We start from the raw sequence: 14389 nt of genomic DNA on the forward strand, positions 1-14389 counted from the left end.
CTCTTGAGTGAATCCTGTCCTAGAGTTACAGAATACACACAAATGGCTTGCACAAAGTCCAAGAAATGGGATATGGAATATACTGTGAAGAATTCTGTCAGTACACTCCACTAGGCAGACTTACTAAAAACTTTTATGGAAAATACTTAGCCATTAAATCTGCACTACAAAATGTTCTATACAAACCAGAGATAAAAAATTGTTATACTCTCAGACTCAAAAACATCCCCACAGAAAAAAAAAGCTACCAGTACAGCCATTATGGCACTAAAGATATACAGGATATAAGGAAACTATATAAAGCAGTAGAAAATAGAAATGCGTAGTTCTTCAGTAGATACCTGGACATGCAGGCTTGGAAGGGAACAAAGCCACAGATAGATTAGCAAAGAAGGATTTAACTGTTAAAACGAAACCAAATACCTAATTAGAAGTCCCAATGAAACTGAAATTCATTGAAAATTTATTGGCAAGTGAACAAAAAAGAATAAAGAAGTGCATGAAGGATAAACCATATGGAGACCTGCAGACATACAAAGCCTTAGTGACCAAACCAAGAAAAGTTGAAGTAGCCCAATTCTGTTTGATTTTATGACATGATTGTCTAACCGAACATCTGTTAAGGATGAATTTGACAAAGGACAGAAACTGCCCACTATGTAATGATCATAGTGTGATTTTAAATAAACAACAGCATCTAAATTGTAGGAAGCTTGATTGATGCAAATAAACAGAAGACTAGAAATTTAGAAGCTCCTTATTGGGAAATTGGAGAAAAAATGACTTGGGTCGTCGGTCCCAGAAGCCACTAGGAACAACAACTACGTTAAATAAATTTAGGTTTTCTGGAATAGGAAACCTCTCTTCATTTTGGGAACAAATGGTGTATATTTCATTGTATTATTATGGAATACTGCATATGTTGAAATCTTGCTGTGAAAGATTTAAGTTTAGTTGTTTCTGGTAATGTAAGTTAGGCACACAACTGCATAACGAGCTCTTTGTGACCATCCCTGCTGTCAGAGTATATTATATATTTTCTAAAGATGGAGTTTTTTGTGCAGCGAGTATAATTTGTAAAACATACCTGTTCTTTGCATATGTTTGGTGGAATTGGTTTTATTGTAGTGTAATTCTTTTTCAAGATATCAAAATTAATTTTGATTACTTTGATAAATGGGGCTCAGAAAATCGAACAAAATTAGACTAAATAACTAGTTGATTTTCAAAAAATTTTTAACATTGTGTTCATTAAGAAATAATTTGCTTTTGAATCCATAAAATGGCTATAAAAGGAGAGAATTGATAACTGAGTGCTTAAAATTGTATATGGCGAGTTAATAAAAGCTGTTATGCACAGTGTTGCAAGAGCAAGCACGTAATTGGAACATTCCAGTGAGGCTTATCTGTGATGTCTAACACACACACTATGAAAGTCTCATTACCACAACACGGAATACAAGCAAGGTCACCTTCTTCTTAACAGTAATTTGGCGTCTTTTTAATTTTCGAAGCTAAACTTTTTAATAAACAAAGTTATTATTAAAATAATCAGCTTATAAATTCAGCAATAAATGGTATCTGTGCTATGATGTTTGGCTGCAATATAATTTCTCATACACCTGACTGGCAAAATGGTTTTGCAAATTTGAGTAACTTAAGAACTGAGGGAGAACTTGACACATGCATGCACACAAAAGGGGAAAGAGGGCATTTCAGTGACCATGTTATAAATTATTTGGCTGGTAAAGGTCATAAGAAGCACTTTGAAATTAGGAACTTGTGCTTGGAAGCATCTTTGTTGCAAGTTATAACCCAAATTAGTTATCGCTAAAATACCAGGCAGCCTCTTGAATGTTGAACATTTGGAATGACTATTTTACAAAGGAACTTCGCAAGCACATCAGTAGAGACGTTGAAAGGTGCTGAATCAATTCATGGAAGAGCAGTGTAAAAATGTTGGATATAGCGGGTTAAAAATCATAATATTTTTGCCATAGCAGTAAATAAAATAAAAAATCTTAAAACTAGATAAATGCTGAACATTTACAGTGTATCAGCACAACAGACAATATATCTAACATCTACTTGCAAAAATTACTGTGTATCTTACTGCTATCGCACTAGAAATTACTTATTTAACACAACTACTAAGCTTTGAAAGACAGAGACAAATGGAGGCATATTTGGATTCAACCTTCTGAAAGGAGGACATGATAAGAGGATGATGATTAAGTTTAACTTGACAATTGTAACCTAATCTTAAAATTTTGAACTAGTTAGACCCATGCAGATATATTGTAAACTTTAATACAAAATGGTGACTGGCTAAACTGGCTTCATGATGCTACTACACGAATCCTAATATTAAAAATTTAGAAAATTATATTTCATGCGAAATATTATACTAAAAATTTAGAAAAATGTTTTATTTTGCGGTAAATTTCATACAAAAAGCTAAAAAGTGCAAAATTCTGGGGAAACGTAGTTATTAGCAAAGTTTCGTTGAATTTCACATATATAAAATACATTTACAGTGACTTATCATACTATATACATCAAAGGAGCAACTTTTCTGCCTTAAAAAAATTCGCGCCAAAATCCATTTACCAAATTTCAGGGTCCATATACATCAGTAATCACAATATCTGTAAGATTGCACTGGTGACATTTGCATCTGTTAGATACTAGTGTTTCTGCATTCTGTGTTCAATAGTAATATGCAATCTTGTGTATATTGGAAATTTTCTTGTAGGGTTTCTCTCTGTGATAGGCATCCCATTATGTATGCGTGTTGGAGGGTTTGCCAGGCTTCTTTGTATTTGAGTGATATTGCTTACTGTTTGCAACCCGGGTCATTTCTGGTATGGATTTCTGTTCTAAAATTCACCCTCAAAAGTTTGTAACTAGGTCACTAAATATATACATATATCTAAAACTTAATCTTATGATGGTGTAAACAGAAAATACATTTGGTCTGGATGATCATGTCTCCATTTGTTATTTATGTAAACAATGAAATCGTACTTTGTTGGCACTTTTTGAAGTGTATGATGGGCATTCTTAGATTTTTACTTTGTAATAGTAATGGAACTGTGTGTATCATGTTATCAGTGATAATCATGCTGTGGTCTGCTGTCAAAAAATCTGAAAGTTAGAATTTATAAAACAGTTATATTACCAGTTTTTCTATATGGTTCTGAAACTTGGACTTTCACTTTGAGAGAGGAACAGAGATTAAGGGTGTTCGAGAATAAAGTTCTTAGGAAAATATTTGTGGCTAAGAGGAATGAAGTTACAGGAGAATGGAGAAAGTTACACAGTGCAGAACTGCACGCATTGTATTCTTCACCTGACATAATTAGGAACATTAAATCCAGATGTTTGAGATGGACAGGGCATGTAGCACGTATGGGCAAATCCAGAAATGCATATAGAGTATTAGTTTGGAGGCAGAGGGAAAAAGACCTTTGGGAAAGCTGAGACATAGATGGGAAGATAATATAAAAATGGACTTGAGGGATGTGGGATATGATGATAGAGACTGGATTAATCTTCCTCAGGATAGGGACCGATAGCGGGCTTATGTGAGGGCGGCAATGAACCTCCGGGTTCCTTAAAAGCCATAAGTAAGTAAAAGACAGTGATTAGTGAGTGAAGAGATTCATTGAAGACAACCACAATTTGCTTCCAAGAAAACTTAGAGAATTAAACTTAGAGAATTCCATGACGGCGAACTTGGACATAAGCCATTGCTTCATTGTTATAAAGTTTTTCTTTGTTAAAGTAATTTTTTTAACTTAAGGGGAGGGGATAGTGAAAAAATACCAAAAAAAAAAAAACTTGAAAATTTTGAAAAAAAAAATAATGATTAAAATAATCCTTTGGTGTCTGAAGAAGGTTTTATTCATTACTATGTACCTGTAAATGGCTTTTATCACCTTTAGAGACGCCATTTTTAAATAGTCAGTACCAGAGTGGCTAATTGCATGTAAAATTGTGAGAGTCTTTTCTGCATGTAGGCCTACACTTTTTTTTTCGCGCAAATGTAAACTTAAAGTTTAGTACGTTAATAGTAGCCCTTCCGTTCATAAGGAAAAACGTGAAGCCCTTTATCTTACGGAGTGACTCACCTAGAAGAAATGCACGAGTAGTAGTGCCCATGTGGAGAGATTTCAGATAGTAGTTGATCACAAGATATTAAGCTTTTTGACCTTTGGAGTACAGTCAAGTAATTCACACTGTATTATCTTTCTAATATGGAGTGTATATTGCATTTATTAAATTTTGTAACAGTTATTACGTTCATTGTGTATCTGCATTCATGCCTCATGGAAATGTTAATTTTTGCAAAAAAGAAAAAAATGTCATTGAAGTACAGATGACGTTTTACTTTATGGATAATTAAATGTATTTGTTGCTTTCGTACAGAGATTTCTCTTAGCCTTTATTAATATATGCACCATGTGTCATTGACAGGTGCTTGAAATTTTTTATATATTTTGTAAATAGTTAGACGATGGCTATAACTTGCAGAATAATAATGATCCCATCTTAGTACATACATTTTCGTTATATAGCTATGTACATTTTGATTACATAGACATTTCTTCATTCGTTTTTTTTTTTTCGCCTTGCTCTGCTTTTTTTTTCTGCTCTTGTTCTTTCTTCTCTTTTTCCTCGTCACTCTTGATCATTTTTCTTCTTCCCATTCCTCTTTCTCATTTGGTTCTTTTACATATACATGACATAGGTCTACTACAGTTTTTGTTTGAATGATTTTCTCTCTCACTCGCACATGCACACACACATACAAATAAAATTTAAGGAATAAGATTCACTGCATTGTATCTCATAAGTACGAAGATGTCTCCTAAATATTTTATACTTATTTTTACTTATTATTATGTACAGAATGCTAATAAATAATTCTTATCAGTGTCCATCCAATAAGAATTGATATACGGTACTTCTGAAATGGTTTGGTATTTATGAAGAAAAAATAAACAGTAGAATCTAATTGCCAAACAAGTGGCCGAGTGTTCAATTCAAAACTTCCCACCTTGAATAATTTTAGATGCACAAAGGACACGATTTTGAGGAAAAACACGTCTATTTAGTTCTTAAGAGAAAAGTTCAAAACCACTACTGATTGAATTTTCTGTTGTACCACTTTACCTCCAGCCCTACTGTATTCCAACCACGAGAAAGTCTTTGGGGAATGAGACGAAGCGGGGTAATGCTGTGAATGAATGTTGATGTCATAAGGTCACACACGTGGGTACTCGTATCTGTATTGGCTAGCTCTCACAGCACAAACAATAACATTGATACACACATATTGATACTACCCTAGTTATAAAATTAGATCACTGTTAATCTCCTGGTCTTTTAATCTCTCCATACAGGAAATAACATATGCAGGAGAGTGCAGGTTTTTTAAACTGATGTTATAACGGTAACATTATCTCTCTACTTTGTTCCAATAGATGACGCAATAGTAAGCACATTCCTTTCACGGTTGATCTCCTGGTTGGGAAACAGTACCTGCATTTCTGAATTTCATATTGCACCTTCTGTCTTCAGACACATTATTTTAAAGAAGATAATAAACCCTACCTGTTAAAAAAACTTTGGTTCATCCGAGATGAGCAAGAAACGGTGGTGTGAGTGAATTTATTTAGTTTGTTGCATCATCTTTTAAATTTCAGCTTCAGCTACTGTATTTTTGTTGCTTGTCTAGGTAGTGTACAAATGGGCTACGTCTATCGCTCAAGCACTAGCATGCTAGTCTTCCATCGACATGGGTTCAATCCCTGGCCAGATCATGATGGAATTTGTGGTGGATAAATTAAATGTTGCAGATGGGTTTTCTCGGGGTACTCCCATTTTCCACATCATTCCACCAACACTTTCCACCATCCCCTCATTTCATCTGTCGTCTACAATAGTAAAAATAGGCTGAAGTGAAGTTTTAAGTGTAGTATAGGTTTCCAGTGCTGATAAAGGTAGAGCTCCAGTTCCTGTACTCGTCTGAGGATAGGATGACCATCCAGGTCAAATGGAAAATGAATCATCTACAGTCAATAAATGATACTCAACAATTATAAAATTTGACGCACCTTTAGCCAAACAGCTAGAACATTGGCTTTCCATACTGGTAACTCGGGTTCGAATCCCAACAGATCCAATTTGTGGTGAGCAAAGACGTGGTGCTTGATGGTAGGCGTGAGTGTAATACTCTCATTTCCTCTTAACAGTGTTTCACTATTACGCCATTAATCATCATCATCATCATCATCATCATCTGGTGCTATGTAGATCGCCTCCCATGGTCCACCAAGGGAAATGGTACAGTGACAAAAATATCTTCAGTTATGGTGGGGATGTTTGAGTGAATGATGCATCAGATATAAAAAAATATAGTATATATATATATATATATATATATATATATATATTATTCAATTTTGCCTTGGCAAGTAATAGTCAATGCTTACAGCAATTCCGTTATGTTGGACACAAGGAAGCAGGCTTGCTGACTTTGATTTAGCTCTGCCACCTGATTGCTCCTCCGCGTTATCCCAAATTAAAATTGCTGGCCATCACTCTTTTTCTTCCTATTTGAAAATTTAGTTCCTCTAATCATTATCCTTGCCTGGGTAATGAATTCCATCCTACAGTGGTTTCCATCACCATTAAATGAGAGGACATAAAGACATGATTCTTATTGAGTGTGATATGGTTATTAATTTGTATAAAACGATAATCATTTAAATTTTACAATATATTCTGATAACGTAAAAATGGCTGAAGTTTTTAAATTCTGTTTCAACTTGAACTTGCATTCAAGTATTTAAATCCTTTGAGTTTGACAGACAAAAGAGTTTGGTGTAATCTTGTTACTGATGTTATCATTCAAGTTGTCCAATAACGGTTGTAACCTTTCATTATAACCATACATTGTTCCCTCTGTTATGATGTAGAAAACAGATGTGGTCTTTCTCAGATTTTTCATAGTTTAGGCCTATGTCCTTGTATTCCTTGTGAATACCAATTAGCTGTTGTTACTTCAGCCATAGAAAGTGGTTACAATGTCATTTCTAATAGCAAGCAGCGGTGCCTTTTCTTGTTTTGTCCCTTCACAGACATCAATATTGGAAAGCAGTTTTAACCCATCTGTGCATTTTGCAACTCTGTATGTAATAATAATATAACAACACCACAGAGAGGGGAGACAGATAGATGAGAAATAGACCTATGTATGTGCGTATGTATTTCAAAATATATTAATAAATGCTTCCTTCATTCTGAGAAGTGTTAGTCATTAAACGACAAAATTCCAGTGATTATTATCTGGACTATTTCGCTTCTTACTTTCCAATAAAATCCATGAGTTTCATATTCATTCATTCATAGTTTTATGCCTGAGGGCAGGTCTTTCACTGCAAACCCAGCATTCTCCAATCGTTCTATTTTCTGCCTTTCTCTGAGTCTTCGCATATGATTCATATATCTTAATGTTGTCTGTCATCTGATATCTTCTTCTGCATCGAACTTTTCTCCTGTTCACTATTCCTTTCATTGCATCCTTCAGTAGGTAGTTTCTTCTCAGCCAGCGACCCAACGAATTCCTTTTTCTCTTTCTGATCAGTTTCAGCATCATTCTCTCTTCACTCACTCTCCAACACAGCTTCATTTCTTATTTTGTCTGTCCATTTCACACACTCAAGTCTTCTCCATATCCACATTTCAAATGCTTCTAATCACTTTTCTTCAATGTCATAATATCCATGTCTCTTCTCCATATAATGCCACACAAAACACTTCACTAGTCTCTTCCTTAGTGCTTTTTTCACAGGTCTGCAGAAGATGCTCCTATTTCTGTTAAAAGCTTCCTTTGCCTTGCTATCCTCCTTATGACTTCCTGGCAGCAGCTCATATTAATACTTATAATACACCCCAAGTATTTGAAGCTGTCGACTTGTTCTACTGCCTCATTTAGAATTCGCAAGTTTACTTTCTTGATTTGTAACTGTTGAATTCTGTCTAAAAGATGGGAAGTGCCCTTTGTTGGGAGTTCCTTGTTCGTTTCATAACATTAATTTTAAGACTTCTCTGGAAGGAATATCATGTAATTCGAACCGAAAAACCAAAATATCAAATAACTATTAAGTACATAGAGCAAAAAATATGCAGTAAAAGTTGTTCAAAGCGAAATTGCAAGGGACCGAACATTTTTTCCGAATTGGACAAGTTTCCGCAATAAAAAAATACTCAAATCTTAAATAAATTATATTGAGAACCTGTATAATGAAACTATTACTATTACATACCTGTGTTTGTGAGTAAATCTTGGCAATGCCAGTGAATGTAGGTAGTATTACTGCCCTAATTTATTTATCTGTTCGCAGTTAACCTTTGCCTTCCTTTTCATTTGATTATTTCCTTGCAGCTACTCGTTCATTATTTTATCTTTTTGTGTAAGTGTGTTGTAAATTTGCATTTTGTCAAACTTGTACCATGTCATTTCCTGTACAGAGAGCGTATCTTTTTTCCTTTGCTTCAGTGACTTCAATTTTTTTATTCAGCGACAGTGTTAGATAGGTTTTTGCCATGATGTCTGGTGGAGATTTACTGTATTGTATGGACCAATGACGACTTTTTTTTTTCTACAAATTGGAAGTTGTCATCTCCTTTCTTTCTATCTATCTCTCTCGGACTGTTGTGCTCCTCATCCTTTAACCATCAATCAATCTTCTTAATGTATCCAGCTGTTTGCTGACAACATAAAGTCCACTGTAGTCTATTCAGTTGTTGTTTTTCACGAGAAATGAGGGGTATTTTGATCGGTGTTCAATCCTTTAACAATAAGCACAATGAATTTCTGCTTAGTCAATGACACGCAGTTCACTAGCAATTGGGTTTTGTACTGTACCTAGCAGTTCCCTAATTCTTTTACAATTTATTAAGAAAACCCATGGCAAATGACTGCCCATCTTTTGATACAATAATATTGGACACTACTCTACCTTGTTCAAGATTTGCATGGTATGAAGTTACCGGTTCAAATAATAACTCACTGACTGGCATTAATAGCCAAACTGAGTGATTAAAGATCTAGTGTACAATAACACTTATTTTTTCTGCATTATAGCAATAGTTTTTTTTATAAATTCCTGAAATAATACCTTTCATTCCCGCATTTTATAAAATAAATAACATTTTAATACCTATTCTGTCTGGCAGACAGTTTCTCTTAAGATGAGTAACACAAACACAACAACTCGGAAAACCTGACCAGCATTCTTGAGAATGTGGTTTTGTCTTTCATCTGCTTGGTAACTCTGTGAAACAGAAAGGGAATAACTTCACTATAGAATTACTTGCGAATATTCTAGTTTCTTATCAAATGTGTATCATGAGATTTCTTTTTTTGTGTTTATGTAACTGAAGTATGACGCCACTATACCTTTTGCAAGGTACATGTTTTTGAGTGAAGTTCACTGTAAGATCAGTGTATCTTTGCATTGTATTATATTTTAAATAGTTGACGAAGGGGTATTTTCTACTGTGTAATAGTTTAAAAAAATACTTTTCCAAAGAGCACTCTTTGTTATGTACAAGACTGGTGTTATATATCAAAAGAGTAATGTTCTGAAATGGGGTTATCAGCGACATCAACTATGATGTCTAGGTTAGGTATATAAAGTAACTTTTTTACCTACATGCATTATTGTGAAGTATCATTATAGTCCATAACATCAGGACGATAGCAATATCTAATGAAATGAATATTACAAATGTACAAATAATTTTGACAACCATAAATATTGTTTTTTTTTTTTTTTTTTATTTGTCTGGACAGAATTACCATTGTGACCATTGACTCATACTCTAGGGTGATTTTAATGAAACTGGAATATTTTTGTGGTTGCAGGATTACATTCGAAGTATAGATTGTGCCTCTTATAATGTTAACAGTTAAATAATTTGTATACTAAGTTTTTTTATATATCATTCTTTCGTAAATCTTTGTACATAAAAGACACAAATAGTTCGTTGTAATTTTATCACCACTTTGATTGAATTTCAGCTCCCAATTGTTGCATATGCTTACAGAGTTCTGTATGTTTGCTTCCTTGTACTGTTCTCTCTAAGTTGTAAATGTTTCTAATAAAGAACAGGTTAATGAATATTCTCTTGCAGTTATTTATCAAACAACAGCAGTATTCTAAGAATTATGACTTTTCTCTGTTATTTATGAATATTAATAACATTTCTGTTGCTTGTTCATGTACTACAGTGGCTGAAATTTTTTTGTGCTGCGTTTACTATGTAAAAATTATGTAATTAGCTTTCAATCGTGTGGAATGTTACACCTAATCTTTTTCTCGTCTTTTTCTTTGTGCTTTTATTAATATGATTATTGTTATCTCAGTAATCTAGAAGTCTCTTCAGAGATGCCCTTGATTTCTGCCTGGTAACTTGTTTTTGAGAATTAACAATGGAATTCTGTCCCTTTCCTTTCTGCATAATTATATATGTTGAATCCAGTTATTTCTGTATATCTCTTTTCTTTTTTTTTTCTTCCCCCCCCCCCCAATATGGGTGTAGTTTTAACATGCCCACAAGCATAAAAGGGAAAGCTGAAAAAAAAAATGATTACATAATGAAGTTTGAGTGGAAAATTTTCGAGAAAATATGTGAAACAGTCTTCAGCTGAAAAATAGCTCCCGTAAGTAAGTTCAGTTAAGAACTTAACATGGTGTGAAATATCACAGTTTACCCAGTCCTGCCATAAGTTCTGTCCCTAAGTTTGAGTTGCCTCCAAAACATATTAGTTTGGCACACCTGCGGCTTGGCTCGCACCAGAGTGGGATTACACTTCCAGCTCCTGCATGCATGCAGTTCACGGCCAGATGCTGCTTAGTTAAGATGGAATGTGAAGTAAAGGGGAATCACATTGCAGTGATTGTGCTACTCAAGTGTAAAGACTCCAGTAGAGATTTTAAACTTGTTGCGACTGCTGCAAATAACAAAGAAATTTGTGTATTGATGAATCCTCTTGTGATGACAAGAGCTAGAAGCGGTCGGCCACACAAAACCAGGACATCAGCAGCCATCAGAGCCGTTGCCTAGAGAATTCAGAGAAATCCGCACTGCAAGCAAAAAAGAATGGCACTGGAAACGATGTCACACATAATAAAAGAAGATCTTGGACTTTCAACACACTGAAGATGCACGAGACAGTATCTGACAATAGCTTTATGGCAAATAAGAGACACAAGAGCCAAGAGACTTCTAGAGCAGCACGCTATGACAGTCAAATTCTCTTTACGGATGAGAAAATTTTCATCATGGACGAAAAACTAAACCACCAGAATAATCGAGGATACGCTCACGCCTCTGAGGAAACTGCTGTGAAATGTCCGAAAGTGGAAAGAGGTTTGGTGGGGGGGGGGGGGGTGGCATATGAGGGCGTCACATCACTGAATTTCTGTGAACAGGGGTGAAAACACATGCCACTAACTACCAAACCGACGTAATGGAAAAAGTTGTGATGGCCTTGAACACCACCTTGTTTGCTGGAAAGCACTGGATGTTTCAGCAGGACTTAGCACTCGTCCACAAGGCAAAGTCCACGTTGGATTGAGAGCAACATTCCTGACTTTATCCCTGCTAGCAGTTGGTCCTCTGGAAACCCTGAGCTAAATCCACTGGACTATTGCTTGTGGGATATTTTAGAAGAGAAGGACTGCTCTAAATCTCACCACAATTTCAAGTCCATAAATGCAGATTTGGTGATGGCAGCAGCCTCAATACCTCTAGATATCATGCGTCCCGCGATAGATGTTGGCTGGAACGTTTGAAGATATGTGTCAATGCAAAAGGTGGACATTTTGAGTAATTTATGTATTTTATACTCTGTGTAGTCTATTATGAATAAATTACATATATACATTTGTTGTAGTCGTCATTTTTGTATACAGTTGGGACAGAATGAGGGACTGAAGTTATGGTAGGACAAGGTAAGGATTTGAATTTTTCTTTTGATCATTATGGGCAGAAATTCAAAGAAAATTATTGGAAATTCACAGCCCAGATGTTATAATATTTCGGAATGGTATCTGAAATTTAACAGAATGAATGTCAAATCGGGCAATGAGGACTGTGGCGGGGGGGGGGGGGGGACTTTATAACGGACAATGACATGCCATGGCTTGATCAGAGAAGGCAGATATTTGACCATTCATCTGGTTACTAGTTTAGCACGTGTGCATTGGCAATGTCCACCATATTATTCTTGATTTGTTTTAATACCATAAGATTCCTGAGCAGTGGGCACCACATGAACCATGTACGACCATTACTGCAAATATCATGAAAATACTAGAAGAACAAAGGGATAATCTGGAGTGTCTTTTCTGTAGTTTGATATTGCTCCACATTTTGGACCACTGAAGAAAATGAGCAGAGTCCATCGCTGCAGAATAATGGTTAGCACATCTGACTATGAAACGAGTGGGCCCGGGTTCGAATCCTGGTTGAGACAAGTTACCTGGTTGAGGTTTTTTCCGGGGTTTTCCCCTCAACCAACTGAAAGCAAATGCAGGGTAACTTTCGGTGCTGGACTCTGGACTCAGCTGGCATTATCATCTTGATCTCATTCAGATGCTAGATAACTTTAGCAGTTGATAAAGCATCGTAAAATAACCAATTAAAAATGAGCGGAAGATGAGTCCAGAATAAAGACTTGAAAACATCCATGTGACGTGACTGTTGTTTTCATTGGAACTACATTTATTTCGAGGACAATATTTTTGAAAAATATTGGAGTGCAAGAGGTCAAATGACTTTATTGTAAAATGCCTGGCATTAGAAAACAACAACAACATTTATTTCGAGATACTGTATTACAATAGCCATGAGTTTATGACAAGATGGAACAAATATCTGAACAGATAATATGGCAACTATGCAGGAAAACGACTTCAGTGCAGTAGTAGTTTCTGTTTTCACCAAGGGATTTCATTGTTAATAAAATTTTTATATTCTAAATTAGAACCTACTGTGTGAACACTCCACATATAATTTTGAAATAGAAATGTTAATTCACGTCTAACCTCTTTCTTACACAGATACTTAGGGTACTTAGTTATTAAATTTCACTTAAATGTAAGTATATAATCCATAACACAACAGCTCATGAAGGGCCATGGCCATCCAGCCAACTGCTGGCTTCACATCCACATGCCTCAGCACCAAAATAAGGGTAACGTGTAGTCAGTATGATGATCCCCACAGCCATTATAGCTGATTTTCGAAACAGGATTTCACTATCTAGCTTGGTCCCCAAATTCATCATGATGCTGGACAAGTGTATAACATACAAAGAATATTTTTCACGGTGTGAAAATCCTGTGTGTAAATTCATAGCATTATATAGTCAAGCATCAGAATAGGTGCGAAGGACTCGTCAGCTATTATGTAATGGTCATTGAGGCGACGTTGTATCTCTTTTTACAAACATTACATAAAACTATCAGTTATAATGGCTTGAGTATATAAACCAGTAATAGACATTAACAGAAGTATAGAATTCTGTGGTTATGTAGTCAGCATGGTTCATGTTCATTGCTTTAGGTACAGGACAAATACAATATAAGGAATACGTAACTAGTTCCATTAGGAAGGCGATGAATTTGCACTTTTCTGCTAGTAATTGAACCTGGTCCATTGGACTTGTATTGAGAACCACTGCTGATTGAGCCACAGCATAGGTTACAGATACACATAGCCTTTGAGTTAGTCCATCTGCACTGACAACTACACTTCCTGCAGCCAAAGAAGTGACTTCTGACAGCTCTGTAACATCTGTTTTTTTAACTCTTTTCCACCCGCTTCCTGGATCACTCAGCCATTGGGAACTGGATTCATCACTCGCTTTTCTGACACCCACCAGCTGTCTGTCTGTCTGTCTGTCATTGGGGTGAGGGGAAAGGGAATGCTCATCTCAGTCTTACTCTGTACCTTCCACATGTTTTACTAGATATATCAGAAGTTGATACTTTCCCCATGATCACCGTAAGTTTCTATAGAGCCTTCAGAAGCACTTTATAATTGCATCTGATGGTGGTCATAAGTTGTAAGTCACGCTATGTCATGAGACTTATTCAGTAGCACAAGAAATTGATTGCACTGCCTGCAGTATAAATAACTATAATGAATATCAGTTGTAGCCTGTGTATTGTTTATGACTTTCCAACTCAAGATCAAGTTAACGTATAACACACTCATCAAAGTCGAGAACTATTTGTGGTTATGTTTTATTTGTTGCTGCCTCCATTCCTGTGTTTGTAGTTAACATTAACTCTTTCTACATAGT

General features: G+C 35.5%; 1 protein-coding gene across 10 annotated transcripts in view; it reads left to right on the forward strand.

Moving 5' to 3' along the window:
- Tlk (Tousled-like kinase) overlaps positions 1–14389 on the forward strand; it is a 438411-nt gene that overhangs the window by 378667 nt on the left and 45355 nt on the right. The window lies entirely within an intron of this gene.

The sequence above is a fragment of the Periplaneta americana genome, chromosome 1 (assembly GCF_040183065.1).
Source record: "Periplaneta americana isolate PAMFEO1 chromosome 1, P.americana_PAMFEO1_priV1, whole genome shotgun sequence".
NCBI classification, from domain to species: domain Eukaryota; kingdom Metazoa; phylum Arthropoda; class Insecta; order Blattodea; family Blattidae; genus Periplaneta; species Periplaneta americana.